Source organism: Podarcis liolepis (genome assembly GCF_965112155.1).
Source record: "Podarcis liolepis genome assembly, chromosome: 11".
Lineage (NCBI taxonomy): Eukaryota > Metazoa > Chordata > Lepidosauria > Squamata > Lacertidae > Podarcis > Podarcis liolepis.
In genome coordinates, this window is record NC_139565.1 from 37365279 (window position 1) to 37380801 (window position 15523).

Below are 15523 nucleotides of genomic sequence, written 5' to 3' on the forward strand. Positions count from 1 at the left end.
GAGAGGGGTTTGTGTAGAAAGCAGCCTACCGTATGGAGACAGCATTTATATTAGTTGCTCTTCCCGCTCTTCTCTCTGGCCCCACCCACCGCTGGAAGGTTGATCGGAAGGGAATGTGGCCCTTGGACAGAAAAAGGTTCTCCACTCCTGTTCAAGAGGAACCATAATATATTTAAGATGCTTACTGGATAAGTAATGCTTTGAACTCAGTGAAACTTTGGGGATAATACAGGAATATTATTTGAGACAGTTTAATAGGTATTTGAATATAGATTTGCAGCCCCCCCCCCATTTATGTGTGTTCTACTCATGTGCGACTGTGTATACGTGTGATGCCGGGGAATAAACAATTCAAATCCAGAAATGGTGGGAGAGAGCTGGAGAGTCCTTGTGGCTCATGAAGAGACCCTCCCTGGAGCCCAAAGTGGGTGGACAAAGCTATGGAGAGAACAGAGGCATCACAGGGCTTTGTTTATGCTGTTAAGCTTCTCCGCCTAAGAGCTGATGTGTGGCATAGTGCAGCAGCAGCCTGCATGACTTGCAGCCTCCTGCCAGCCCCAGAGAGTCATTTCTAGTTGTGGATATTTTTGGATACAGTACAATATTTTGGGGTATGGATTGAAAAGAGAGTGGCAGAGACGGCGTTTGAAGAGTGTTTAGAGGGTGCTCCCCACTTTACGTGATTTCATTTATGCGTGCAGGGCCCCAGAACGTAACCCCACATAAGTGGGGAGTCAACTGTATTTAAAGGAACTTGAGACCCTCTATTTGAGACTGCCAGTCAGATAGATCAACGGCCTGGCTCAGTATAAACTAACTAGCTTCAAATGTGGGACAATTGCCCTTCCTCTGTATCTTTTGGCGTAGCTCTTTACCTTTAACCATCTGGATTGATTTTTACAATTATTTCTTGTCTGCAGCCTTGTCTGAAGCTCCAAAATATAGCACTAAGATTATATGAGAGCGCCCTTTGCCTTTTTAAAAGGAACTGTCTAATAAGAGATGCTGCTTTTGGACAGGAAGCTTGGTGACTCCTAAGTCCTTTCAAACACTGTGGTCCTGCAGTTATGTGTTTACATCCCCAAAAGTCTGAGGGATCATAAAAGATCAGGAATTTGGATAAACTAAATACAGTAGCTTATTACAGAGGTCATAGTGAAATGGGTCACCATAGTGAAAACATTATGACTTTGATTAAAAGTAGGTGGGAAATGAAGGCTCCATTGAATCTCTATTATTCAGTTAATTTAAGATTGTGAACCTATAAACATGTTCCTTCCCATCAAAATGAATGAAGCCTATGTCTAGGGTTGCAGATTTAGGCAGGGATCCTCAGGCCACTTAAGGTGAAATGCTTTGATATGTTGACATAGCTTGACCCTAAGACTTGCAAGCCCAGTAACTAGAAGTATACAGTACTGACTGCTTCACCAGCCAAGGGTAAGGAACTAATCTGGTGTTTCCAACAGACTTTGATAGCACAGATCTTTAGCTCATAGGTATCAGTTTTGTTGAATTCAACAGGACAAAGCTGATTCTAGGAATTGATGCTTTATGGCCTTGTCATGCAAATCATTCATTTGCTGCTATGCTCGGTGCAAATTCTGGGTGGCCAAATTGCAAGGCTATTGCCTGGGTCACTCTTGGATTCATGCCATCAGATACACAAAAAAATCTGGCATTTTTTGACTTTGTGATTGGAAGTTATCTATCTCTACCAGTGGTGTAGACTCCAGCATAAGAACAAAATGGAAGGAGGGGAAAGGACTGGAAAAGCCAAATAATAGCAAGGAAAGAAAGAAAGAGAAAGAAAGAAAGTCTTAGAGCACTTTGGCTTTTTGAAAGAAAATATAAACAGGTACATTGATTTTGTTTCATATTTCCCCATCTTTTCCCTCCCTCCCCTTTCCTACTAGTTCTTTGAAGATGATTGCCCTGCTCCGCATTAAAAGATGTTATCAGTCCAAAAGAGGAAGTGTGCTCTTACACTAACTAATATCTGCTCAAACGTACCTGACTGCATTGGAAATGTTGCAGTAGATTGGTATAGCAGAGAATAATGAACCGCTGCACCCCATTGAAATGTAATTACACAGCACTCTTGTTCTTAAACCTATAAGGTGAAAGAAAGATGAATAGTGAAAGTAAAAACCGCTGACCCTTCAAAGTTTAATTTACGTTATGCATTCCCTTGCCCTTCTGATAGGTTTTAGAAAGGTCATAATTTAGGGTATTTTGCCGTTGATAAATGATCTGTGTGTTTGTGTTCACACGCACCGATTGATTTGTTATAGCCAAAATATTGTTTTTATAACAACCTGCAGTAGGCAAACAACAGACAAAAGGAAATCCAAGTAGGAGGTGAAGCGAAATTTGATCCTCCTTGGGATGGAGGTGGGAGGCAAGAAGCATCAGAGTCTGGTTTAAAAGGAAGGAGTGGCTTGGTTGAGGTCTGTTAATTTCCTCAGGGCACCTTATACAAGTGTTTGCCCCATGACGAGCATCCAAACCCTTGGTGCAGTTCCAGCTGATCACAATGGTTTTGTGTTGTCCAATGCCAAAAAATCTTTGCAACTTGGAGAGCTCCCTAGGTGGCAAAGGGTTGTTGGGGCAATTTTCCCGCCTTTCTAGCCTTGGATGAGGCTCCTTGTTTCCGGGCCCAGTTGATGCATTATGCATCAGGGCTGCCTGCAACTGACAGCCCCTCAGCCAGCGTCTACTTGAAAAGCAATGGTGCTAATCAAAGTCGACACATTTGAATGTCCAGACACACACACAGAGAAATTTACTAATCAAAAAGTGTATTTCCTAGGGCTGTCTCCAGAGAAATCCGCAGGAAGAAATTGGAATAATTTATTAGCTTACAAGTTTTCGTTGACAGTTAGCCCAAGGCTATTTATCTCTGTAATAGAGAACGTCTCCAATGTGGCAAAATTGACCAAATCAAACAGCTTTGATCAGAAAATGAATCTGGCAAGGCTGTCTGTCTGCCGGTCCCTGGGGAATGGCGGGAAACAAACAAAAAGATTTAACAAGTGGTCAATAGGAAAGAGAGAGAGAGAGAATTTGCAGGCTGCAAACTCCAGGAGCTTGCAATAGTTCTTGTTCTCTCTCACTCACTCACTCTCTCTCTCTCACAAAAATTACTGAAGAAATAAATTATGTGTCTCATCATAATGTTTAACTCTGTAGTTATGCATAATCGCAGTCATGCAGTCCAAACTAAGAAGCGATTCTTGCCTAAAGGGCATGAAGATAAATAGTTCCAGCAAAAGGGTGGGGGACATGCCCTAATTTATCCTTTAAAGGAAAGGAAAGAAGGGCACTCTCCTTAGCTGTATGCATCCTTTTTATTTTTTACACTATTTGCCCCTGAACCAAAAATTGGATTAGGCATTGGGAGCAACTAAGAGGTTTTTAGTTGTCAGTTTAGATTTGGTGTGTGTGTGTGAAAAGGTTCATTTTTGCTAGTTTGCTGCATGGCCAGAGGTGTTGCCATCCTCCTCCAGTATCCTCTCAAATCAAACATGTCAACTATTTAGCTGCAAATTAATTAGATAGGAATTAATGCTTTGGATAAGCACATTAAAAACCAACACTAAATACTTAGAATTACATAAGCAGCATATCAGGCAAGGAACAAGATTGGCTAGAAAAGTAGCATCTTTATGTATTGTGGGTTTTGTGTCTAATGCAAACAGGACAAAAAGTACTTTTCCTATCTTCTTGCTAGCTTGAGACAGCAGTCAGCTCCTGGCAGACAGCATCACCATCATCTATAGATCTTGGTGTAAACTATATTTACTCACTAGGACTACTGTCTGTGGATAGTTATGTCCTAAACTTTTCCACCAGTTTCTCAACGTACTGCTAGTAATATTGTGCTTTGTGTCATCACACTGGAGTAGCTAGGGTGGTCAGGTGAAGAACTTCACAAGGCTCTTGCACCTTTAATTTTTGCACAGAAGAGGAATTTCAGTAGATGAATTTGTCATACAAGTTACACCTGCTGACTATCTCTCTTATGCACATTAGGAAGCCCTTCTTTTATTTGGCCATCCCTAGGTATAGTGGGCAATGTATTCTGTACTGGGATCATATTTTCTGAGGCATTTAAACCATACAGGGTGCCCAAAGCAGTTTCTGTGCCAAAACTGGGCCTAAACTCCAATTGAAATGGAATGGATCTAGAACATCAGTTTCCTGCAATATTGCTTGCTTAAGAACCTTGCCCAAGAAGGGCAGATTGGCAACTGGCCAAATGCAGGGAGGGTTTCTTAAGGAGTGGTTTTACCACTTCCTCCTTCAAGCAGGCAGGGCTGACCCCAGAGCTTTCCAAACTTTTCATGTGGGTGACACATTTTTTAGACGTGCATCATTTCATGACACACTAATTCAGTTTTTCTGAGGTTAAACTAACCCCTTTCCAGCCCCGGAGGAGCGTGGGGAGTGTTTGCGTGACACACCTATACACTGCAGTTGACACACTACGTAATGTGTTACAACACAGTTTGGAAAGCTCTGGACTACCCCCTCTCGCAGGGAAGCATTAATCACTTCCCTGGCCTAGCCAGCTGTCCCCTCCCTGCTAGTTTTTAGCAGCCAAGAGGGACAAGGACAAGAGCACAAATGATCGTCCTGACCAATCCAAGCACCTTGCCCATGTCCTTGAGCCTTACTAACAAACTCATCCAACATAACAGGACTAGACAGTGCTCTGGACACCTCAAGATTCATCTGATGTAACAGTGGAGTCAAGATCTCAGTGGATGCAAGCAATTTTGTCTTCAAAGTGCTTTGCATACAAGTCACATCAAATAACAACAACAATAACAACAACAATTTAATTTACATCTTGCCCATCTGGCTGGGTTTCCCCAGCCACTCTGAGCAGCTTACAACATATTAAAAATATATATCAAACATTTAAAACAAAATGTCACATACAAGCAACAAACCAATAAATCAATAGAAACCAATAACAACAATGATAACAATTAACAACAACAACAACAGCAAACAGTTAGTGTTGGTTCTACCACATCCATAGATCAAGACTGTTAAAGGCCCTGTAATACCTGTAAAAGCTCTGCTGGACAGCATAGTGAGGATATAATGAAAGCAGCAAAGTATACCTTCTTTGCTGCCTTCACTGCCACTAAGTAGGCTTGATGATGAACCCTCACCAGAGCTCAGTTGTATTTGACTGGGGTTTCCTCCAGTTGCATTCAAGCTGTCTTCCAGCTTGTCTCATTACCCTAAGTTCTGGAGTATACTGTTGAGTTAAGCGTGCTCCATGAAGCTGGAGAAGGGTGCTCAGGAGCAATAGAGTCAATGGCCTGAATCATTGGATGTTCCAGAGGTTGGCCAGGCCTTTGACAGGAGTGTCATAGCATCCAGACAAATCCCCGAGAGCATTTTGGAGACCCATTGGATCTATCAGCCTCTGAGGGCAGACCATCCTAGTAAGTCCCCTACCTCTGCAGAGGGTAAAAGTGCTGGAAGCCTAAATCTTAACAGGAAGTAATATCTGACCATGACAAGAGACTGATGTAAACATCCCCAACTTTCAGATCACTCTCTTCATGCCCAGTTGAGAAAACAAGGTCCAGAGTGTAGATTGCCACATGCATTGGGATGATGACATGTTGGGCCAATCCCATGGTAGCCATGAAATCTGCCCTGATGCTGAACCAAGTAACAAACCCTGCGACATGGGGGGGACCTCAAGTGAACTGAAATAGTTGATCAAGATTGTTGGCTTCAAGGCTTCATTTACCAAGAGCCCAGGAAAGGTAGTTTGGGGATCATTTATTGATTACTGAGACTCCAAACATGGCTAGTTCAGTGGAAGAGGTGTGGTATGTTGAACTAACCAGACAAAAGGATTAAATATGGTTTTGTGTGTGTGTGTGTGTGTGTGTGTGTGTGTGTGTGTGTATCTGTGTGTGTACACACACACACACACACACACACACACACACACACACTTTGATGGTTCTTCTGACTCATTCCTTGTGCAGCTCTAAAAATTAGTAAAGGTAAAGGAACCCCTGACCATTACGTCCAGTCGTGGCCGACTCTGGGGTTGCGGCACTCATCTCGCTTTATTGGCCGAGGGAGCCAGCGTACAGCTTCCGGGTCATGTGGCCAGCATGACTAAGCCGCTTCTGGCAAACCAGAGCAGCGCACGGAAACGCCGTTTACCTTCCCGCCAGAGCGATACCCATATATCTACTTGCATTTTGACGTGCTTTTGAACTGCTAGGTTGGCAGGAGCAGGGACCGAGCAACGGGAGCTCACCCCGTCGCGGGGATTCGAACCGCCGACCTGATCGGCAAGTCCTAGACTCTGTGGTTTAACCCACAGCGCCCCCCGCGTCCCTCTAAAAATCAGTAGCTAAGACATATTAATTAGTCCAGTGATTATTCCAGCTTCTAATAGTTTCCCCAAATTCATTTGCATCCTTCCTCACTATGAAATGTTAGACTAATAAATGAAGCAACACAGATGATATATTCTAATTCAAGCCCAAAGTAATATGCTTCTGTCATCAAGCCATAACTGAAGTATCATTGAATAAAGAATATCCTATTGTCACTTGAAAGACCTCTGCATGAGGCTCAGACATCATGACTGTGATGGAAAAGTTCGTTTTGCTGGACCAAGTGTTTCTTTTTCTTCCCCTGCCGGCAAATGCTTAATGAACGGCATCCTCTGATTGGCTGTGGTTCCAGGAGGGAGAGTTTAAAAGGAGAGGATTTGAGGAGAGACAGGAATTGGGGGTTGGTTTTGGAGGGTTGGAATTGAGGTTGGAGAGGTTAGGAGATAGGGAGACATTTTGAGGTATCAAGAGAGAATGGGAGAAAAAGTTGGTTCTGGGTAGAAACATTCACTCTGAGCGCATTGTGAAGGACAGAGTGTGGTGTCCTGTAGGAGGAATAGACCAAAATTTTACTGGGAGGCAGAGGTTGAGCCTAAGGAAAAGAAGAAACTCCCAAACCCAGTACAGTGGTACCTCGGGTTAAGTACTTAATTCATTCCGGAGGTCCGTTCTTAACCTGAAACTGTTCTTAACCTGAAGCACCACTTTAGCTAATGGGGCCTCCTGCTGCCGCTGCGCCACCACTGCATGATTTCTGTTCTCATCCTGAAGCAAAGTTCTTAACCCGAGATACTATTTCTGGGTTAGCGGAGTCTGTAACCTGAAGCCTGTGTAACCCGAGGTACCACTGTAAAGGGAGGGGGTGTGGAGAGCTCTTTGCTCTATTACTTAAAGTACCTCAGGAGGAAGAGTGTTAAAGGGGAAGGATAACTGAAAGAAAGTATCACTGTATAAAGGAACCAAACCTATAACTGAAAAACCACTGAGGACGAATAAAGTAAAAATCGCACTGTATTCTTGAAGTAACCTAAGTATAATCCATGTGTGTTATATACTATCTTGCCTTAAATAAATTTTTATTGTTTATTTAAAGAAAACTTACTAGTCATCCCCTCATAGAGGTCCCCTCTGCAGGATACTCTGAGCTACAATTTTAAGAGGAAAGGAAAAGAAACCTTTGGGGAAAGGGTTGTTCAGTAAGGAGGGGCGTAATTTATCTGAGTGGTCCACCGGTGTGAGAGGAAAAAGTGCCGTCGCGCCTGTCGCACAAGACTACTCAGAAGGTTCATTTTTTTAAAATGTCCTGTTTAAACAAGCTACTAAGAAGATAGCACCATTATTGAAACACTGATAACATTTAGCCTTTAGATCTTATTTTCATCAAAAACTGGCCCCGTAGTATTATTACTTATTCAGCATCTGACTAATGAGTTGGATGAGAACAAATTGACTGTAGCTCCAATCAAACATGAGGGAATAGATGCTTGTTGGGAAGGGGAAACATTTTGGAGCGTGGAATAAATGCTATTTCAGAATCATTTTTGGAGCTGTAGGTTTTTCTTTTACTTAAAATGGCTCATACAGTCAGACGGTTAAGCAGACCCGATGGTATTCATATGTAGACACCCATAATCCTCAGAACATGACAGCACCCTTTTGTATAATAATCTAAGTTGATTCAAGGGTCCGGATCTTGGTAGAGACTACATTTTTCAGTGATTATTATTATTTATTAAATTAATTAAAAAACTTCCTAACATGTCTTCTGCATCGTATCTGCATTTTTGAACTTTATCACTATTCTTAGCTTGTAATGAAGCAACTTGAAACACAATCTCTGCATGAGATAGAGGAAGGCACTTAGGACTAATTTCTTTCTGCATCAAGTGGCACAAATTTATGCATATTCATTGGCTCTGTCACCTGATTAAAGAAATGTTAATCAATTGCATGAGGATTAGTCAATCAGTTAATCTGATCTACATACACTTGTGCATCAGTAAAATAATAGCTTTCAGGGGGAAAAGCATGCATTCTGTGCTTTTTAGATGATGAATGCACATGTTATAGCAAGGACTATCTCAGGGTACTGCAGACCTACATATTTTTGGTAGTAAGATTGCTTTAAAAGTGCACTCATTATATTTCATTCATATATGTACTTTTTAGGGCTGAGTTCAGGGCGGGAAGTTCTGGAAGTTAGAAGTATGTGTCTGAATCCAGCACTGATTGGCTGATACCTGTGACTAACTGATTGATTTTATTTATATGCTGCTTTTCCACAATTGGCTGTGCCCAAAGTGACACACAGCAGACATTCAAAACTTCAAAATACAGAGCATTGGAAATACAAATATGTGTATCTTCGACAGCTGGGATACCTCAGCCGGTAGAGCATAAGATTCTTAATTTCAGAGTTGTGTGTGTGTGTGTTTGAGCTGCTTGTTGGGCAAAATATTTCAACACTGCAGGAGGTTGGACTATATGACCCTCAAGGTCCCTTTCAACTCTAAAATTCTATGGTTCTATGATTCTCAGAAGTTAGTCCCTGGGATTTACTCTTAGTTAAGTATGTTTTGGATCGCAGCGTAATTAGCGAAAGATTATAGCCCCAGTATTTATGCAAATATCCTGCCAAAGCTCAATTCAGTATTTTTTTCCTTTTTTACAAAAAGCTTTTTAATATAATACCTAGAACTGTTTAAATGAATTTGGGTAAGTGAGAAGGGGTGAGGCTTAAATGTCCTCCTATGTGCCCTATTGTATGGTAGAAATACTTCAAGTTCTGCTGCTCTTAAACATATATTAACTCTCACACAATTCTGAATAGCAGAGCAAAGTGACTGCTGCTGTCTCTTTAAGACCTTTGATCATTAGCCTTGCAATGACACCTAACTAACTAGAATCACTGCTTGAAAATTCACTCATGAATCATGACTTCAGCTAGACTCCAAGACCTTAGGTCTCCTTTGACCTTAAACACTTTCCTCAATGCCATTAAATAAATTAAATGTTTAAATTACTTATATTAGCTTTAATTATATAATTATAGAGTCAATGAGAAATAAATCTGGAAAGGAGAGACTTTAATTTAAAGAACTAGCTTTAACTTTGAAGTGGATGAATGCTCTAGTAGAAAGAGTTGAAACAGCAGCTTGCTGATTTTTAGATTGGGTAGCAGACAAAGCTTACTTGAAATACCGTAACACATGATGACCATGTAAATCAGACTGCTGTCCAATTTGGTTTGTAGTAAACTCATTATTTGTAGAGAAGAGCCCAGGATGGTCTGACAGCTTTCCTGCTATATGGTAGTTGTGTTAAAAGTCAAGATGCTTCTCTGGGCTGGAAGCGGAAGCTGAGGGAGACTGGTGAGAGCGCCTGCCTGCCCACCTTGGGGGACACATCCCACTGCCTGCTGGCCTGGGTTGGAGCGGGTGTGAAGATGCCAGTGGTGGTGATGGCGGCGGCGAGTGGCGCCCTCGGCTACCAGAAGCTGCTGGAGCAGTGCCAGACTCAGGAGCTGGAGGCCCCTGGAGGAATAGCAACACCACCTGTTTATCCTAGCTTAATACTTTTTACATAATGACATGAACAATGCACAGTATTTGTGGGAAAGTCGAAATGCTTAACTATGAGCCACCTTGAAAGCCTCTGATATGGCACATACAATGTAAAGAACACAGAGACATATAACAACTAAATATAATGACTAACAAGTATGTATCCTGCCTTCCCCAAGCTGGTGACCTCTAGATAATATTGGACTACAACTCCCACCATCCCAGTTTATTGGCTATGGTAACTGGGGCTGATGGAAATTGTAATCCAGTGGTGTCCAAACTTTTTTCAAAGAGGGCCAGAAGGGCTAACCAAAGTTGTTAACCTTTTTTTAGGATTGGAGTTGTTGGGTCCGATTAAATCAACCGGTAGGCCGGATTAGGCCCCCAAAGCGGACTTTGGACATTCCTGTTGTAATCGAACAACATCTGGGGGGCACTAGGTTGGGAAGGAATTATAATCATAGATGGGCAAAAGAATGTGACAACATATTTTTATTTAATTTATTCTCGGCCTGCCAGGCAATTCACTATGAAATTTAATTTAGATATGAAATTGAGTTGCTATGTGTACTCATAGCTGAACTGGAATATTACTGGGGAAGTAGATTTGATAAATGAGGATTTTTAAAACTGCATGTTTAAAATTCGTATGAAAATAATAGGGTATTTTCCCCTGGAACAGTAGGTGCATATGTAATGCCCTATATAACTGCATTGCCTTACATGCCTCACCTCCAAATCACCTGCTTTTATAATTGTAGAGATAAGCTTACAGTTAGCATTTGTGTGTGTGTGTGGGGGGGTGGTGGCAGGGAGGCCAAGTCATTTAACTTCTCCTGTATTACTGAAACCATTTGCAGGCTCTTGGATGAAGGGTCAAGAACACAACGGCCAAAGATAGTAATGTAAAAGTGTTAATAATTCGTTCAAAATTCATAAAGAAACAAAAGGCACTATAAAGAGTTGAAATCAGGTCCAGACCACCTCATTGCAGGGCAGCCCAAACTTCAGGTTCAGACCATCTCATCATAGGACAGCCCAGAATCAGTTTCATCCAGATTTTTAATGAACAGTTGATTTTGGTTGGTGTGCAAGTTCAACTTCACTGCCATTTAAATATTAATAACAATGTTGACAATTTTTCATCAACCTCAAAGAGCATTCCCTGTATGCATAGTTTAGCATTAATCTGCCCAGGAGGATGCCACCAGAAGCAGCATCCCTATGGCAAGTTCATCACTCACACTTCAGTTGTAACATATGGCAAGTCATAGCACACAGATTACCTCTGTCACTCTAAGAGTTTTCAGGCCACCACTACACATTCCTGGTGACAGCTGTGTGGAGATTCTCTATGCGATTGTGGCCATTCATGTGGCAGCAACTTTGGAATGTTACAGCTGGAGAGCTTTTCATAGATATGCTGTTCTCATTTTGTGCCCAAGTAATTTAAAATAAAGTGCCTATTACAGTTATTTTTCCATGTAAAATTTAGTAATCTTTTGTTAGAATGTTGAACAGGTCACACTGACATTTCAAATGTTACTTGAATAAGCGGGACTATGAAAAAATATATATCCAGTGTCCTCTATCCGAAAATATAGCATGCGCCTTAGGAAAGCACACACTAAATGCAGCATGCACTAAATGCAAACTAAGTGGCATAGGTCAATGGGAGAAGAAAAATAGTGGAGGAGTAAAGGAATTAGACCAAACAAGGATATTTAATGTACCGTATTCCCTCCAGAATAGCCTGCAATGTTAGAGAGGTTCATTGTGTGAGTTAAAGTCACTCTAGGGCAGTTCTAACTTGCATGACTAATATTTACTTAGCTGATCACCAAAGGTCTCACTGATCTTGGCAGCATTACAAGGCTTGTATTTTCCACACAGATGAACTGTTCTTGAACAATTTCTCCAATGAATTAGGCACAAATGTGCTTTACTTCAGCATCAGACATGCATGGCCATTCATTCTGCCAACCTTATTTCTCAAACAAATATGCTTATTCTGGCAAATACAGGCAAAGTTTGCTTTTGTATTTTTCTCCAGTAATTTCCTTAGGCAACGAACAAAAACATAAATATGTCATATTGTGATGGTTCCAAGAGTTAATGCAAACAAACAGCACTTTTGCTAAAAGTGCATTATTATGCAGTGAAGAACTGAAATGTAAATAATACATAATATATAAATATTTCAAATGAACATAGCAGAAACATAACTAAGGAACAGAAAGCGGAGGTGTCTCTTTGAATTCAAGCTGTGGGAGTTTGCCTCACTTTCTCTTCCTGAAATTCATTTCTTACCTACACCCTCCATTCCATTCATATGGTAATGTAACTATTTGTATTAATGTTGTATTGTGCAACAAAATCTGTCGTCACAACTGCCAAAAGGCACATTTTATCACCTTGTGGGAGATAATCAAACAGTCCACATTATGATTAATACAATTAGAGAAATATAATACAGAAATGTTGGGTGCTCTTCATAGCAGAAGGAGGAATTCCATAAAAATAGAAATAAGAATATGAAATAGTTCCAGAGTCAGAATATTTTTCTGCTCAATGATAATGCCTTAGATTCAGACTTTGCTTCCTTAGGCAGGAATACCCTCTAAGTAGAGTTCTGCTTGGGGAACACTCCTCCCAATAGAGGGGAGGAAGGCATCTTTTATTCATTTCCCACACTAAATCCTCTGGATGTGAGCTGGGTGTTGGAGGAGGAAGGGAGAATAGGCAAGAGTTGCCTCTCTTCCCACAGTAGGATTCCTCTGCTTGATCAAAAGCTTTCCATGGATGGAAAAAGCCTTTCTGTTAATGGAAGGTGAAGACTGGATCCAACCTAGAGTTTTTCTTCTGCCATGTTTATAAATGCTGCACCTCAATCATACCCCCTTAGCATTTTTCTAAACTAAAAAGCCCCAAACGTTGTAACCTTTCTTCATAGGGGAGTTGCTCTAACCTCTTAATCTTTTTTGCTGTCCTTTGCTGAACCTTCTCCAGCTCTATTGTAATGTATTCCCATAGTTATTTAAAATTACCCCCTCAGTCTTTTCTCAGTCTAAATTTCTCATTTAGTTTTCCCTTCCTTATTTATGAATCTGCCTAAGTTCTCCTGTCTACACCAGATAACAGTCTAATGGCTAGTTTGTATGTTTCCTTTAAGAAGAAATCTGTTGTGACTATCCACTCTACTGGAACTCTGGAGCAGATTGTGGAGTCCACAGTCACCCAGGGCATACAGAAAGAAGCCTGTCAGAGTTAGGTCTTTTTCTGCATGCCCAGAGTCCTTCTTTGAACTTCCCAATTTTGGCACCAGTAAGTATCAGTTTGGTGCTGGATGTGGGCCTAGGAGATCTTGGATTAAATCCCAGATTTTGTATTTCAGCCTCAGAAGCTATCTATAAAAATATGAACAGTGGGATTCTTCACATATTTTCCATGAACAGACAGAGATTGAGGCATTTTTCTAACAGACAAATTCTACATAATGTAGTAAAGAATGACACCAAATAATAGTACCAATGCCAAGTTGATGGGCTGAATATCTATGTCCCAAAATAGGCCTATCCAAAGGGTCTGTGTGGAAAATTAAGAATAGTCAAGAAAGGTCAAGCTACCACCCTAATGTCCAAGAGAAATCTTTTACAGGCATTAGTCTGTATCTGTAAAACTGCCGACTAGCCTGCAGCATCCCTGCTTCCTTTCATAAAGAGGATGTTCTGCAAAGACAGGGAGGAGTTTTATAAACTACAAAATGGTTGGTTGCTCACCAGATTACTTTTTTCTTCCCTCATCTCCTCTGTTTGCCTTTGAAATGTACAATAAAGTGTTTGATTTATAGAACATCCACGAGAGAATGGGACAGTTAATCTAAGTGGTCAGCAAAGACAGAGCAGGAATAAAGATGTTAAACTAAAGGAAAGAACATGTAGATTTCCTTACACCAGGAAACTTTAACGGTTAGGAAATGTATAAAGAATGGAGAAACAAGCTTTCAAAGGGCAGGAAACGTGAGAAATGGCCGTGTTTTGGGATCAGTTCCAAAGACTGTTTGCCTGGGTGCAGTCAACACAAGTTCATATTTTCAGTGGATTTGCATGTCAGAATGGCTGTATAAATAGTTCAACTTATTCCAGGCAACTCATTTGTCTTTATTCAACCCTCTTTTTGAGGTTTTTACATGACAAGAGTATTTAGCAATTTGGAACATTCACAAAATTCATTTCAGTACATGCAAATACGCAAAAAACTTTGGGTGTTTACTTTTCCATAGTAGTACATAACTCATAATGTTCTTTCACAAAATCCGATATCTCTAAATCTACAGAAGGGAGATGATCAACCAATTCAAGACCGATAATAATAAGATACACTACAAAGCTGAATGAGTTCATTTGGGTACCTTTGGCAAAGAACTTGTTCATTACTGTCACTAATGTATGTTGGAACACATCTGATATGAAGTTCATAATTGAAATGTTATGAACACTTCAACATATGGATCTTTCACATCCACTTAATTGCCAGTTTAGTAATAATTTTATGTAATGAGGAATTATTAATAATACGTGAAAAACTAAATTGACGTAATCAGCAAAAAACCATAATATGACACTTGTAGTATAAAGGATGTTATAATTCCAGGTGTTTTCTGCTTTCCCCCCCATAAAAATGTATGCCTGCATAACATTAAAATTCTTACATAGAATTGTTAGCTACTAATTCTCTTAATCCATACAGAGAGAGAGAGAGAGAGAGAGAGAGAGAGAGAGAGAGAGATTTATTCAGTGTCAAAGTATTTTCTTTGTATGTAGTTATGCCTCAGAATATGAATAATAATATCACCTTGGAAAGATGAGGAGCACTGGCGGAGGAAGAGGAGTGCGGGGGGAGTGCACCACCCCCGGCAGCACGATCCCGGTGGGGTGCCATTGCAGCTGCCCCCCCCGCCCATGCTGGGTGCCATGCCCCCGCAGGCGGCATGCCACGCCCCCTGGTGGTGTGCCAGCCCTGCCCCCACCTGCTCTCCACCACTGGTGAGGTGGTGAAAGTTAGGGAAGATGTGAGATCAGAAGAAGCTTGACTTGGCAGGTAGATTGTAGTGCAGTGCAGTGCAGAGCATATGGGGAACTTACAGGAAGTCTGAACTTCTGAATATAGACAAGCTTTTTAATGGCATTATAAAAGCATTTCAATATACCAGAAATCCTATTTGATCTCAATTTCTGCAGCCAGTTTCTCTGAATATTGTAAAATGGAGTACCATCTCTTATAGTAAGAAATACACATTATTTTCCTCAACTGAGGGGTGGGGGTGTGAAGAATCCCATGTTTTAGGAAGGGACTATTAAGATGTGACCTTGGATCTCTAGTACACAAATCTAGTACACAAATCCAATGATTGACCATTGGTATCAATCTGATGTTTAATATTGTACTTGGACCTTGTATTGTTATATTAAAGAGTATGTACCTTTTGGGATTTCTAACTTCGGGTGCACTATGGAATCATATTGCATGTTGTGTGGGGAATGGTTGTGTGTGCCCCCATTATCATGAGTTCAT

General features: G+C 40.9%; 2 long non-coding RNA genes across 11 annotated transcripts in view; one reads left to right on the forward strand and one right to left on the reverse strand.

The window, feature by feature from the left end:
* The window catches only part of LOC310688788, a 38892-nt gene extending 27596 nt beyond the window's left edge, over positions 1–11296 (reverse strand). For both annotated transcript variants that reach the window (XR_014517183.1, XR_014517184.1), the window contains exons 1-2: positions 11236–11296; positions 2014–2113 (exon numbers count right to left, since the gene is read on the reverse strand). This is a non-coding gene — a long non-coding RNA (uncharacterized lncRNA). The remainder of the gene's footprint in view (positions 1–2013; positions 2114–11235) is intronic.
* The window catches only part of LOC310688733, a 152541-nt gene that overhangs the window by 21458 nt on the left and 115560 nt on the right, over positions 1–15523 (forward strand). The window lies entirely within an intron of this gene.